Below are 14,668 nucleotides of genomic sequence, written 5' to 3'. Positions count from 1 at the left end.
CACCTTCATTTAGCATATGGTCCTTTTTCTCCTTTAGCAGGCTCAGTCATTCCCCAATTGAGTGCTGAGATCTGGTCCTAACTATGACTGTGGTGACCAGGAAAGGAGTGGAGGGTGGTATGTCTGTGTAGGGACATATACTGACCTGCCAGGAAGAGCACCTTGTGTTTAAGCAAGAAGAATATCACTAGCATTTACAGAAAGGAGTAGGTCGCTTATGCAGATCCAGAAGATGCAGCAGGATCTGAGTTTTTAAATTTATGAGTGAGGTGATCCATATGTCTTCCTTCCAAATCTCAGAGTCCCACACCTTTCCCATCAGGTCCCTGGCTTTGGCACAGCCAACTTATTGGAGCAGACAATTCAAATTTCTCTGGAGTTCTGCTACTTTTATAATTAAATCTTAGCTCTGATTCTCACATTTTCCTGCCCTTCCAGCTACAAGAGAAGAGTGTCTTTATATACTTAGAAGGCCTTCTGATTTTCTTATTTTGCCCTAATCAACCTTCAGCCTTTCATTATCCTCTCCAATGCATCAATATTACCCAACAACAGACATTTGATTTCATAATTCTTACAGCACCTACTTCTCTCATAGCTCTCAAGTACCTGTTATACTGTACATTCCCTTCCAATGTTATCCTGTTCCACTGCATCACTAGTGAAAATTTTAATAAGTACAGAATTCTAGTATGCCCAAGGCTGTCAGTATTCTAGCCACTATAGGTGATGAGGTCATCCAGCTCCAAAATTACATTATAGAGTAGGCCTCCCTAAAACCATTTTTTGTACCATCACAGCTTTGGCTGCCCAGACACACTCCGGAGTGAAGATTTTCATGTGGAAGACTCAGTAGACAGGGATTCCATGAATGCCACCTATGACAACTGGGCAGAGGGATAAGATGAACTGTGATGCACAATGCAGCTGTAGCAGAAGCTCCCGCTAATCCCATAATCCCACAGGAAACTCTGGACAAAGGGTAGCCCTTCAGAATTGTCTAAAATTGAGGGAAGGGACAGGCTTTGTAACTCTACACTGATCCTTTATCAAATGCGGGCTGCCCCAGTAAGGGTATATAGCCTTAGGAAAGACCTCCCTTTGATGAAAGCAGCTTCTGAAGAGGGACAGCTGTGAGCCATCAGCACACTACATTCCCAGTAGCTGGGAGAACATGCTCTGGGTGACCTGGGCAGTTGATACTCCACAAACAGGAAATAGGACTTCTTTCTATGTAATACTGTATTCTCTATATAATATTTTACCTTATAAACAGGAAGAGGCTTTAATATCCCTAGTAGTATGAATTTCTTTTGACCATATTTTCTAGAATGTTCTGACTCCCTGAACTTTGAAACCAGCTGAGTATTTGTTTAAATTGGTATAGAATTGCTTCAGATTACCCTTTTTAGCACTTCCACCCCACTCATTTACTGTATATAAAACTATCTGTTTTCCCAAAATATTTTTAAACACATTCTATAGACACAGATGTCCAACTTATTTGAAGTTTCCTCACAAAATTACTCTAGATTGACTTTTGGTGAGTAATCACTTGTGGTTAAGAAAGAAAAATCATTAATAATATATTTGAAGTTTCAATCATGATCCCAGTGCTTCCACAAAAAAATAAATTATAATATAGCTGGTGATATAGCCAAGGATTTTCCAGTTACCTTATAATGGAAAGAGATGAGGCTAGGGAATACATATCATTTACAATAGCAAAAAAAATTAATGATATGTTAACTCATTTATGTTTTTAATTTACTAGAATTTATAAATTACTTCACCTTTTCTTCCCAAAAATAAAACTTACATGTGATAGTTCAGCAAAATATCTTTGATGGTAGGGCATTTCTCATTCTTTCAGTTACTCCTTGCAGTGGTACTCATCTTTAAGGCCACAGCTCAGATATATATAAAACTAGTTCGTAGAGCACTGAAGACCAATGACCTGACACCTAAAAAGCAGACAAGTTCAACAATAAGTCGAGTTCTCTCCTCCACCTTTTTTCCCTTCATTACCAAGAAAGAATAGCCTCACTATTTGTGGTCAATGGTACAGTGATGCTGAATGACATTTTGAAATGAAAATATTTGAACTTCTCAGTTCAATGAACATGAAGAAAACCAAAATAAATGAATAAATCATAAGAATACATTAACTCTATTATATCACTCTACATATCTTAGCCTGGATACACTATACTCACATTGATATTGAATAACTGAATTGAATAATCATATTGAATTGCATAATCAGCTAATTTCAGTAATCTCTGATGAGTCACAGAAGTGCAAAGGAGGCCACGGCATAGGAGATGGAACAGATAAAATCCCAGTATTCAGTTAAGAACACCACCATATAAAAACTAATCATTGGAATCACTAGGAACAAACACCAGTTCACTAGGGGAAAAAAGCCATCCTGACCAGTTAGTAGAATGGGTAGATTGGGAAAATGTCAGGCATGGTCTATCTGGACATAGGCAGAACTTTTGGTAAAGCCTCTCACAGTATCCCTGAAAATAGGATAGAGAAATATTAGTTGGTTTCCAACTAAACTGGATGCATTCATCACTAGTTGAGTTATCACACTGTCAAAGAACACCTACAAATCCTCTTGAAAAGTGAGAGCAGAAAGGACTGTATCACATGTGGATGCAGTATGGATTTTAAAAACAGCTGAGATGAAGTCCTAGTTCCAACACCATCTGAATGGCTCTCTGGGCAAGTCCGTCTCTGCTCTGATGCCCTGTAGCACCTCTCCAATAGGGACCCTATCACATTTGTTCTGCTAATCCCTGGCACTGGCTTTCAATATAGCTTTTTAATTAAACTGCTCTTTCACATTTTGCCTGTGCCCCAACAGAGTATCCATAGAACTAATACTTCTCTGATCGTAAAACTTGGTTTGTGATTCAAACTTTCCCTTTGCTGTCCGTTCATTTCTTATCCGCTCCTGATGCCTCTTCTCTAAACTTTGAGGTTAGTATCTCTAGATTTTTCCCCTTGAACTGTTTGCCCTTGACTAGCCTTAGAATAGCTCTTAGACAAAAAAAAGCTAATACCTTAAGGTTGTTAATAAATTTCAAAGGCTGCTGTCTACCAAGAAGAAGAGTGCTAGTGGCATGCCACAAGGCATTGAAAAGAATGAAAGGAATGGAACCAGAGAGGCAGTTGTGCTATATTAGACCTAGCTCCTGATGATGGAGCTGAAAGTGAAAAACAGGTCAAAAGGCTAGTGGCTAGATTAGCTCATAAACGGAGCAGCTGGAAAGGAGCAGAGGTAGGAACGAAAGACTCATTCCTCAAGTAAGGAAATGGAGGGCCCTGAAGAGTTTTGTTTTGTATAGTTTTGTTTTTGTATAGTTTTAATAGTTTACATATTTGATGATAGCCTAGGGTCAAAGTGGAAAGAATGCTGTTGTCACTCTTTGGAGGTACTTAATAAAATAGTCATGTGCTGATCCTGTGGAATGCTCCGTGACGAAAAATTTGATGCCATCCTCTGGAAGACAGTCTTGCTTTATCAACCCACTTATCATTTGGGATGCCAAATTTTACACTCTAGCAACTTCATCTCACTGTAGATCTAGAATAATTTGGGGAGAGCACCATTCAAAAGCAATAGAAAGAAATGCCGAAGGTCATGGTGGTATGATCTTGTAAGAGGGATAGTTATAAAGAAATTTTAGAAGAATTCTACGGCTATGCATCTGAAACTCTAGCTATTTTGTCTAATAATAAATTTGTATTTTAGGGGAGCGAACATTATTTCCTTCCAATTCCGTAAACTAAATCATAGGATGATATGAATTTCGTTTCCAATGAGCCCTAGTTCTAGATACTGTTGATTTCTGAAATAAGATCCTATATTGAAAATCTCTCAAGGTTTTATGATTGCCATTTGAAAGAAGCATGATACAGAATTAAGCTGTAGTGGCTCCCACAATCATATCAAAATTTACATTTCAACCATAATTAGCACATTTTATGAATTTAGCTTGAAGAATGCTGCAAAATAATTCTTTATTCTGCAAAAGAATTCCTATTTCACAGAGACTCAAAGTAAATTAGACATTTAGATTACCATCAGTTATCTTTGCCCATATTTTATTATTAAAATGAATCCTAATTATATCCACCAAGAATTCCTTTCTTATTTTGAAAAATAATTTAACTTTGTTTTCATGAGCTCAATAACTGAAAGACCACGGAAGTCAAACTAAGTCTTATTTATTAGCTAGTAATCATTGGTCTAGTTTTATTTCATGCTTACAAATACCTGGAATATTTTGCCAAAATAAATCAAATTATTTACTTGAACATGAAATGATAACAGAAAAACTAATTAGGATTTTACTTATATATTCATCCAGAAGTCAACAAGTGTTTATTGAAATCTACTGAACACCCAGGCCTTAAGCTAATATTACCAAAGTTAACTTTATATTTTCAGTAATTTACATATAAAAGTGAATGATGATTTACTTTAGTATTTGTTAGTATATGTGAATTCATAAAAATATTTGAATTTCATATTCATACTTCTCAACAGCGACCAAGATCAGCCACTAATTTCTTGCATTAGAAGTTGTAACTAAGCAAAAACTTTCTAAATAAAAGATTTATAAGAAAGCTATAAATGGTTTTTGAATAGGATGTCACCGATGAACTTTAGCTACTATTTGGTTTTACCAAAGTGTGCACATGTGTGTGTGCGCACACACACACACAGATACTGAACATTGGTTTATTATTCTGTTATCAGAAACCCATTTTTCATTTCAGAAGCACCTCTCCCCTACTCTCAGACTATGTGGTTTGAGTAAGGTGGCCTCTACCTTGTCTTTCCAGAGGTGAGCACATGACTGAGTCTGGTCAGCTCCGTGTCCATCCTTCCAGTCACAATAACAGGTTCAGACATGATCAGATGGCCTAAGTCAGACTAATTGGAGCTCTCCATGGAACTTCTTCTGGAACCATTGGGAAAGGAGTGCTTCTTCTAGGATTATAGAGGCTAAGAACCACTTAAGCGGATGTGGTTAAGGACAGCCTCGTGGATGTCTGAAGACAGCCTTCCTGAGAACGAATCCAAAAGAGAAATGTAGACTTGGAAGATGGAGAAAAAGAAAGCTTTTAAATGACATCAGTCTATCTTCAACCCAGCCATGCCTACAGATAGCCTGATTCCTTAAAAATCTGTTACATCAGTCAATTGATTCCAATTTGTGTTTTAGGCCTGAATTGAATTTCTGACTTTTGCAACTGAGAGAGTACACCCAATATACATACATACCCAGAGACTTATTATCTTCTATTTGTGACATTTCTTTTTCTTATACTATTATGTATCATACACACATAGACGTACACACACACATGCAGTGCTACAGAAGCCTAGCATTTGTCTTGTGGATAATGACAACAGTCTCTGACAAAATGGTTTTTACCTTCATGGCCAGCAGAATTTTGCTGAAACTCAGAAAATTTTTATCTGATTAATGTACAAAAATATGTTCTGACTACTTGCAAAAACTTTTTTAGCCACTGACATAAACATGACAATACTTCAAATTGTGCACCAGTCCTCCATCTGTGTAGCATCATTTCTGCCCCAGCTCTGAGACTCAGAAAACTTACAGAGCCAGAGAGGACGACATTCCACATGGATGGAACATCTTGGTCAAAGGCCCTGAGGTGAGAGCATGCTAGGTGGGCATGTTGGTGCCTGGAGACAAGCCATGGACGAAGCCAAGGCTTCAGGGAAGAGGACAAAAGGGAATCTGGAGGGTGGCAAGCCTGAGAATGAGAGTGACGTGTGATGCTGGCCAAGGGGTTTATGTGGAATGGGCAGCTGTGGAAAGTTTTTCAAGGAGTGAGGTGACGTGGACACATTGTTTCTGGGGGAAAGCAAAGCACTCACAGTTTGTTGGCTGGTGCTCTGTGAGGTACAAGATTGAACTACATAAAATGGCTTACGTTTGACCATTTGACCTACAAAAATAATAATTTCATATGGTTCAACCTAAAAAAAATTGTCACAGAGTTGGAGTCATATGAATTACCCAGACTCCAAAATGTTGGGCTGAAAATGATGTAGACACCTAAAGGTCCTAATTCATGACTACACAGGCATCTGGTTTTGGCTGGAGCTTTATTCTTTATCAATGCCAAGCTGAGACTAGCTTAATTGTGCAATTTCTAAATCTCTGGCTGACAGCATATTGTCAGTCTGCACGACTCATAATTGTTTTCAGCTGCAAACAAATGCAAGCCTGACTCTATAGAGGTACGTGTCTTTTGTTCCTTTGATCAACAGCTTTGGTCTGTCCCATCAAGATGCCATCAGTGTACAGCAACTCAAGGTTGGCCACAAACAATATATAACGTATACTGTTTGGTTATTTGACATGCATGCTAGTTGCTAAATTTTCTTTCCTTACAAGATTGTTGAATTGGGACCACCAAGTTACCAAGTGGGCCCATGATGAATTTGGGATTTCAAGGGCCAAAACTGGAGCAGAGGAAAAGCCACAGTATGAATCTAAGTCAACATACAAGCCTAATAAACTCCCTGAGTTCAAATTCCAGTCTTTTGAGCAAGTTGCCTTATTCCCCTAAATCTCAGTTTCTTCATCTATAAAATGGAAAAATGTAAAAGTAGTATAATCAAAGGTCTGTGACAATTAAGTTATAATTCACTGAAGTGCCATAAACATTAGGATTAACATTAATAGCTAAATATATTAAATGACAGATATTAGTTATTAATAAACATTAAAAATTAACAACCAATAAACATTACTTATATTATTGCTGTTATCATCCAGAAAAGTCCTTTTATTTCCCTGAACTTCAGACTTCTCAACTATAAAATGGGAGTTATAATCCCTACCATTTTCTGAAACTGTTTTTAAACTCAAATGACAGCTACATAAAACCACTTTGCACAATGTAAAATACAACAAGTTACATAGTGCTATTAATTCTGCTGTTGTCTCTATTACTGGGGTACATTGAGCATATTGGAGGACCAATAAGTACATTTGTATCCAGCATGTGCCAGTCCTGCTCAGACATAAATCCTACCCTCTAAATGCTTAGAATCATAGAAAAGACATCGACAAGAATAACTTTACCACATAAAACTGTCTTTCTTACTACTTTAAGGAACAAATCCCTTTCACAATAATATAGATCGCAGCTACTTGATAGGATTTTCTGTGATCAATGATGCACATGTTCTACTCTATACTGTCCACAACGTCCAAACTACTGAGCATAGAAGATGAAACTAGTGTGAATGAAGAACTAAATTTTTAACTTTATTTCATTTTAATTAATTTAAATTTAAACAGCTGCATGTAGCTAGTAGCTATTATATTGAACAGTACAGAATAGAATGTCTTCAAAGATACTTGCTAATGGGTTTGTCAGTTTTTTTGCACTGTGGGTTATAATGATATGATTTTTTGTTGAAAATATATTATATTAAATTTATTAAATTACAAATTGCATTTAAATGCAATCTTTAATACATTGTATATTTACATATAATACATACTTATTATATACAAAAACAAGTTTTGAGACCTTTTTCTGTTAATAATGATACATGCTATTTAATGTAAATTAATCACAAGAAAAAGCATATTTTAAAAGCATACTATACTGATACTTGGGAGCCAAAAGTATAATAAAATTTAAATTTAACTATGAATATAGTGTTAAATAGATTAAAAAGTATTCCATTATGGGTGTTTGGAATTCTTATATTTTATAGACAAAAATTATAATCAGTATTTTCATATTTTGCTTAATTTGTCTGCTACTGCACACTCTAACAGTAACTATGTGGTTAAAAATAGTCTTTATTGCCATACATATGAAAATCATTCTGACATTCTCCATTTAATAATGGTTTTTAATAATTCTTAAATCTCCTGATGTGTGACATGAGAATTTTGATCAAATGAATGCAGCTTACAGATTTGGTAAAGCTCATATCAAAGCAAATTTTAGAATTATTAACATTTTATGCTCCTCATTAACTTGGCATATATCAGTTTCTGTGTTCCCTATGTCCTGGCCTTATATAATTGTCTAGCACTAAGAATAATTTTATTCTTATTCTACAGATAAAAATAATTTACAGTTGTATGATATCCAAGTCTATCAAGGCTGGTGATTGATGCTCGGTTCAGTGTCTATCTAAGTGACTGAATTATGAGACATTCTTTTGATTTTCACAATGTGCACTGACTATATATTCAAGGACTATATGGCCTCCTTTAAAGGGATTTTTTTTAAAACAATTACTTTAGGGTTATCCTGGATTGGCTCAGTCAGTTAAGTGTCTGCCTTCAGCTCAAGTCATGATCTCAGGGTCCTAAAATCAAGCCCCATATTGGGTTCCCTGCTCAATGGGGAGTCTGCTTCTCCCCCTGCCTCTCCCCTCTGCTCGTGCTCTCTCTCATATATAAAATAATTCTATAAATAAATAAATAAATAAATAAATAAATAAATAAACAATTGTTCTATTTCTTGATCTTTAATATAAATTTAAACAGGCACTATTATTGCTTTTGATACCACAAATTCCTTGGGAAATTTTCTCTTGCTCTCAGAATATCTCAAACCACTTGTTAGGAAAGACTATCAAATAATATTGGGGTGGAAGAACAAATATTGTTAAAATGTCTATACTACCCAAACCAATCTACTCATTTAATGGAATCCCTATCAAAATATGAACAGCATTCTTCACAAAACTAGAACAAACAATCCTAAAATTTGTATATAGAATCACAAAAGGCCTGAAATAGCCAAAGCAGTATTGAAAAAGAAAAACAAAACTGGAGGAATCACAATTCCAGACTTCAAGTTATATTACAAAGCTGTTGTTATCAAAACAGTATGGTATTGGCACAAAAAACACACAGATCAATAGAACAGGAAGTCCAGAAATACGCCCACAATTAGATGGTCAATTAATCTTCAACAAAGATGGCAAGAAAATGCGATGGGAAAGACAGTCTCTTCAACAAATGATGCTGAGAAAACTAGACAGCTATGTACAAAAGAATGAAACTGGACCACATTTTTACATCATACACAAAAATAAAATCAAAATAGATTAAGCATCTAGTTGAAACCATAAAAGTCCTAGAAGAGAGCACAGGCAAAAATTTCTTTGACATCAACCATAACATCTTTCTGGATATATCTCCCAAAGCAAGGGAAATAAAAGCAAAAATAAACTACTGGGACTAAGTCAAAATTAAAAGCTGTGCACAGCAAAGGAAACTAAAAGACAACCTACTGAATGGGAGAAAATATTTGCAAATGACATATCCAATAAAGAATATCTAAAATATATAAAGAACTTATACAACGGTATGTTTCCTGTAGATCTTCCACTGATGTCCTTTATCAGGAGGAGGAATTTCCCTTCTAGTTCCAGTTTGGTAAGATTTTTTATCAAGAATGGATGTTAAATTTTGTCAAATAATTTTTCTGCATCTATTATGATGATTAAATAATTTTTCTTTTTTTAATCTGTTGATATGGTATATTGCCTTGATTCTGAATGTTAAAGCAATATTGCATTTCTGGTATAAGTATCATGTGGTTATTACTACTCCCTTTAAGCCACAATTATCATGTTTTATTCCCTATTTTTATCACTTCAATATTTCAGCAAATATTTTTGAGATTTTTTCTATTCTAGGCATTGGTCCAGGTAACAAGAAAGGACTAGTGAATATGACTGGGAAAATCTCTGCTGTTCTGGAACTTAAATGGTAGCTGAGGTGGGGGAAGGGGCAGTTAGGGGGAATAAAAAATAAACAATTTCAAATGATATAACAGAATTTCAAGTAATATGTTTAAACAATGAGGTAGTCACTATTTTATAGAACTTCAGGTTCAGAAACAGGACAAGTTTTAATCATTAGCTCAATGATGTTCTCAAAAACTCAAATACCTTTCCTCATTCCAATGTGTTTTCTCCAATGTCATCTTTACCTAAGATTGATCCTCCCTTGTGATCATGATTAGGCTACCAGTGAGCTTGTTTTTGTGTATTTCCCTACTTAGGTTAGAGAAATTAAGAAGCTAAAAAATCACCTCCCAGACTCTCTTACAGCTACATTTCCATATATAAATTTGGTTCTGACAACTAGAAACACCTGTTTGAGGTTTGGAAGGCAGGCATGAAGCGGAATCTATTTGGCTGATTCAGCTGTCAAGCACAATCATGGCCATATGAATTTTCTCTGCAGCACTGTCCATTCTCCAGGGGTAGCACTGACGTTATGTTTTGGTTTGCTAATCAATGTATCAAAGCTATGATGTCCATGTTCTAGCTCACCATGCTTCCAAAGACAGTTGCAGTAATCAGTGGTAGCAGGAGTTTCTTACTTCTGCCATAGCTCCAGTAGTGGATCTCAGAGGAAGTAGTCCTCCTGGTGGGTCAGTTCTATATTTTTCTCATTAAAAAAAAAAACTTTTCTATTTTATTTTTCTATGTTTTTAATAAATTTATTGTTTATTGGTGTTCAATTCGCCAACATATAGAATAACACCCAGTGCTCATCCTGTCAAGTGCCCACCTCAGTGCCCGTCACCCGGTCACCCCCACCCCCCATCCACCTCCCCTTCCATCCACCTCCCCTTCCATCCACCACCCCTAGTTCGTTTCCCAGAGTTAGGAGTCTTTCATGTTCTGTCTCCCTTTCTGATATTTCCCCTTATTTTTTCTCCTTTCCCCTTTATTCCCTTTCACTATTTTTTATATTCCCCAAATGAATGAGACCATATAATGTTTGTCCTTCTCCGATTGACTTATTTCACTCAGCATAATACCCTCGAGTTCCATCCACATCGAAGCAAATGGTGGGTATTTGTCATTTCTAATGGCTGAGTAATATTCCATTGTATACATAGACCACATCTTCTTTATCCATTCATCTTTCGATGGACACCGAGGCTCCTTCCACAGTTTGGCTATTGTGGACATTGCTGCTATAAACATCAGGTGCAGGTATCCCAGCGTTTCATTGCATCTGTATCTTTGAGGTAAATCCCCAGCAGTGCAATTGCTGGGTCGTAGGGCAGATCTATTTTTAACTCTTTGGGAACCTCAACTAGTTTTGAGGTTCCACACAGTGTTCCAGAGTAGCTGCACCAGTCCACATTCCCACCAACAGAGCAAGACGGTTCCCCTTTCTCCACATCCTCTCCAACATTTGTGGTTTCCTGACTTGTTAATTTTCCCCATTCTCACTGGTGTGAGGTGGTATCTCATTGTGGTTTTGATTTGTATTTCCCTGATGGCAAATGATGCAGAGCATTTTCTCATGTGCTTGTTGGCCATGTGCCATGTCTATGTCTTCCTCTGTGAGATTTCTGTTCATGTCTTTTGCCCATTTCATGATTGGATTGTTTGTTTCTTTGCTGTTGCGTTTCATAAGTTCTTTATAGATCTTGGAAACTAGCCCTTTATCTGATACGTCATTTGCAAATATCTTCTCCCATTCTGTAGGTTGTCTTTGAGTTTTGTTGACTGTATCCTTTGCTGTGCAAAAGCTTCTTATCTTGATGAAGTTGCAATAGTTCATTTTTGCTTTTGTTTCTTTTGCCTTCGTGGATGTATCTTGCAAGAAGTTACTGTGGCTGAGTTCAAAAAGGGTGTTGCCTGTGTTCTCCTCCAGGACTTTGATGGAATCTTGTCTCACATTTAGATCTTTCATCCATTTTGAGTTTATCTTTGTGTATGGTGAAAGAGAGTGGTCTAGTTTCATTCTTCTGCATGTGGATGTCCAATTTTCCCAGCACCATTTATTGAAGAGACTGTCTTTCTTCCAATGGATAGTCTTTCCTCCTTTATTGAATATTAGTTGACCATAAAGTTCAGGGTCCACTCCTGGGTTCTCTATTCTGTTCCATTGATCTATGTGTCTGTTTTTGTGCCAGTATCACACTGTCTTGATGACCACAGCTTTGTAGTACAACCTGAAATCTGGCATTGTGATGCCCCCAGCTATGGTTTTCTTTTTTAAAATTCCCCTGGCTATTCGGGGTCTTTCCTGATTCCACACAAATCTTAAAATAATTTGTTCCAACTCTCTGAAGAAAGTCCATGGTATTTTGATAGGGATTGCATTAAACGTGTAAATTGCCCTGGGTAACATTGACATTTCCACAATATTAATTCTTCCAATCCATGAGCATGGAATATTTTTCCATCTCTTTGTGTCTTCCTCAATTTCTTTCAGAAGTGTTCTATAGTTTTTAGGGTATAGATCCTTTACCTCTTTGGTTAGGTTTATTCCCAGGTATCTTATGCTTTTGGGTGCAATTGTAAATGGGATTGACTCCTTAATTTCTCTTTCTTCAGTCTCATTGTTAATGTATAGAAATGCCACTGATTTCTGGGCATTGATTTTGTATCCTGCCATGCTACCAAATTGCTGTATGAGTTCTAGCAATCTTGGGGTGGAGGCTTTTGGGTTTTCTATGTCATCGGCGAAGAGGGAGAGTTTGACTTCTTCTTTGCCAATTTGAATGCCTTTAATGTCTTTTTGTTGTCTGATTGCTGAGGCTGGGACTTCTAGTACTATGTTGAATAGTAGTGGTGAGAGTGGACATCCCTGTCTTGTTCCTGATCTTAGGGGAAAGGCTCCCAGTGAAAACTTTTCTATTTTAATTCCAATAGAGTTATCATACAATGTTATATAAGTTTCAGGTGTACAATATAGTGATTTCACAATTGTATTAATCACTCAGGACTCATCATGATATGAGTACTCTCAAACCCCTTCATATTTTTCACCCATCCCTTCATCTACCTCCCCTCTGATAACTACCAGTTTGTTCTCTATAGTTAAGAGTCTGTTTTTTGGTTTACCTCTTTTTTCCTCTGTTTGTTTTGTTTCTTAAATTCCATATAAGTGAAATCATATGGTATTTGTCCTTCTCTGACTGACTTATTTCACTTAGCATTAAGCCCTCTAGATCCAACCATGTTGTTACAAATAGCAAGATTTCATTCTTTTACATGGCTGAGTAATATTCCATCATAAATATATTTTTCTTTATCCACTCATCTATTGATGGACACTTAGGCTGCTGCTTCCATATTTTGGTGATTGAAAATAATGCTGCAATAAACATAGAGGTGCGAGTATCTTTTTGAATTGGTGTGTTTGTATTCTTTGGGTAAATACTCAGTAGTGGAATTACTGGATCATAGGTAATTCTATAATTCTATGTTTTTCTGAGTCATTCCTGAAAGTCCAGCCTGAAACCTGCTCCCTTGGTCCTTGCGACAATTTTTAAAAGCAGTAATTTCTTATATTAAACCCCTTTCTGTTCGAAATACTTAATGTGGTTGCTTTTATCAAAACCTGGACAAGGGACGCCTGGTGCCTCAGCAGTTGGGCACCTGTCTTCGGCTCATGTTGTGATCCCAGGATCCAGGATCGAGTCCCACATCGGGTTCCCTGTGAGAAGCCTGCTTCTCACTCTGCCTATGTCTCTGCCTCTCTCTCTCTGTCTTTGTCTCATGAATAAATAAATAAATCTTAAAAAAAGAAACCTGGACAAAATATAAGATCTAGGTATCACTATATGGCCAGGTACCAAAGAAATAAGCCATCAGCCATACCAGGGATGCATCTGCTTTCCTCATGGGGACCACAGGGGAGAAATTCCTTGGAAAGGGGGAAGATGAGTCATCAAAGAACCCATGAAAGTGCCCATGAGAATAAAAGGCAACTTTTGATACCTACTATATCTACAGAGTTCTGATGCTAGATCATCACAACTCTGCCAGTTAATCAAAACTTCATTGCTCCCCTTACCTCATTTCCCTGCTTATCATCTAATCTTCACAGCTCTGAAACTAAGGTCAGCAAAATAAAAGAGGAGTAGATGTGCTAGGTAGAGAAAGAGGGAAACAGCATATTTCTCTTTTCTGCAAATACAGTTTTGCTGTACTAAATAGGCCCAGTTGAGGAGGGAGAAAAGTCACAACTTGATTTCAAGATTGAAGTTTTGATATGACAGTAAACTAGACATTTTCATTACTGAACTGTGTTTTATGGCTTAAACTGACTTCAGGGTTAGGTTATTACTGAAAAATAACTAGAAAAGTGATGGGTCCTGCTAGGGTGTTCACCTGCTATGGTGTTCCCCCTGTGAGAGGGAAAAAACTATCTTAATTTATTAAAACTTAAAGATATTCTAAGACTCTAGAGTAAAATTGATTTATTTTTATATGCCACGCATTGTTCTTGCTCAGTATCATGGTTATACTGTTTTTACATTCCACTGATAATTTCAGCTAAATGGCAACAGCTAACTAGAATGCCCTACACAGTTAATATCTTTTCCTATAATCTCTGCTTCCCACCTGCCCTTTTTCTTCAAAGTATGGGAATTCCCCAATCCTATAGATACTGCTTGTAATAGCCATAATAGTTAAGGACTACTTTATTATCAAGTAATCAGTTTCCTTAATCTCTTTTACTCATTTTGACAAAGTATCAGTAAGGGCCAGTTATATGATTCTCCCCTAAGAAGTTCCAGATGATCTTAAGACTTAGAAGAATGTTGTTGGTGTGAAAAATGATAAAATACTCTATCTATCACCAAG

The 14,668-nt window shown here is 36.6% G+C and overlaps 1 protein-coding gene across 11 annotated transcripts in view; it reads right to left on the bottom strand.

The window, feature by feature from the left end:
• Positions 1 to 14,668, bottom strand: part of PLPPR1 (phospholipid phosphatase related 1) — a 538,830-nt gene that overhangs the window by 393,722 nt on the left and 130,440 nt on the right. Inside the window, exon 1 of one of the 11 annotated variants that reach the window (XM_077912719.1) lies at positions 4,851 to 5,050. The exons of the other annotated variants lie outside the window; for them this stretch is intronic. The gene's annotated coding sequence lies outside the window, so the exon portion shown is untranslated. Of the gene's footprint in view, positions 1 to 4,850; positions 5,051 to 14,668 lie in introns of those variants that run through there. 11 annotated transcript variants of the gene reach the window in all.

Source organism: Canis aureus, chromosome 10 (genome assembly GCF_053574225.1).
Source record: "Canis aureus isolate CA01 chromosome 10, VMU_Caureus_v.1.0, whole genome shotgun sequence".
Lineage (NCBI taxonomy): Eukaryota > Metazoa > Chordata > Mammalia > Carnivora > Canidae > Canis > Canis aureus.
This window is presented reverse-complemented; position numbering and strand designations above follow the sequence as displayed.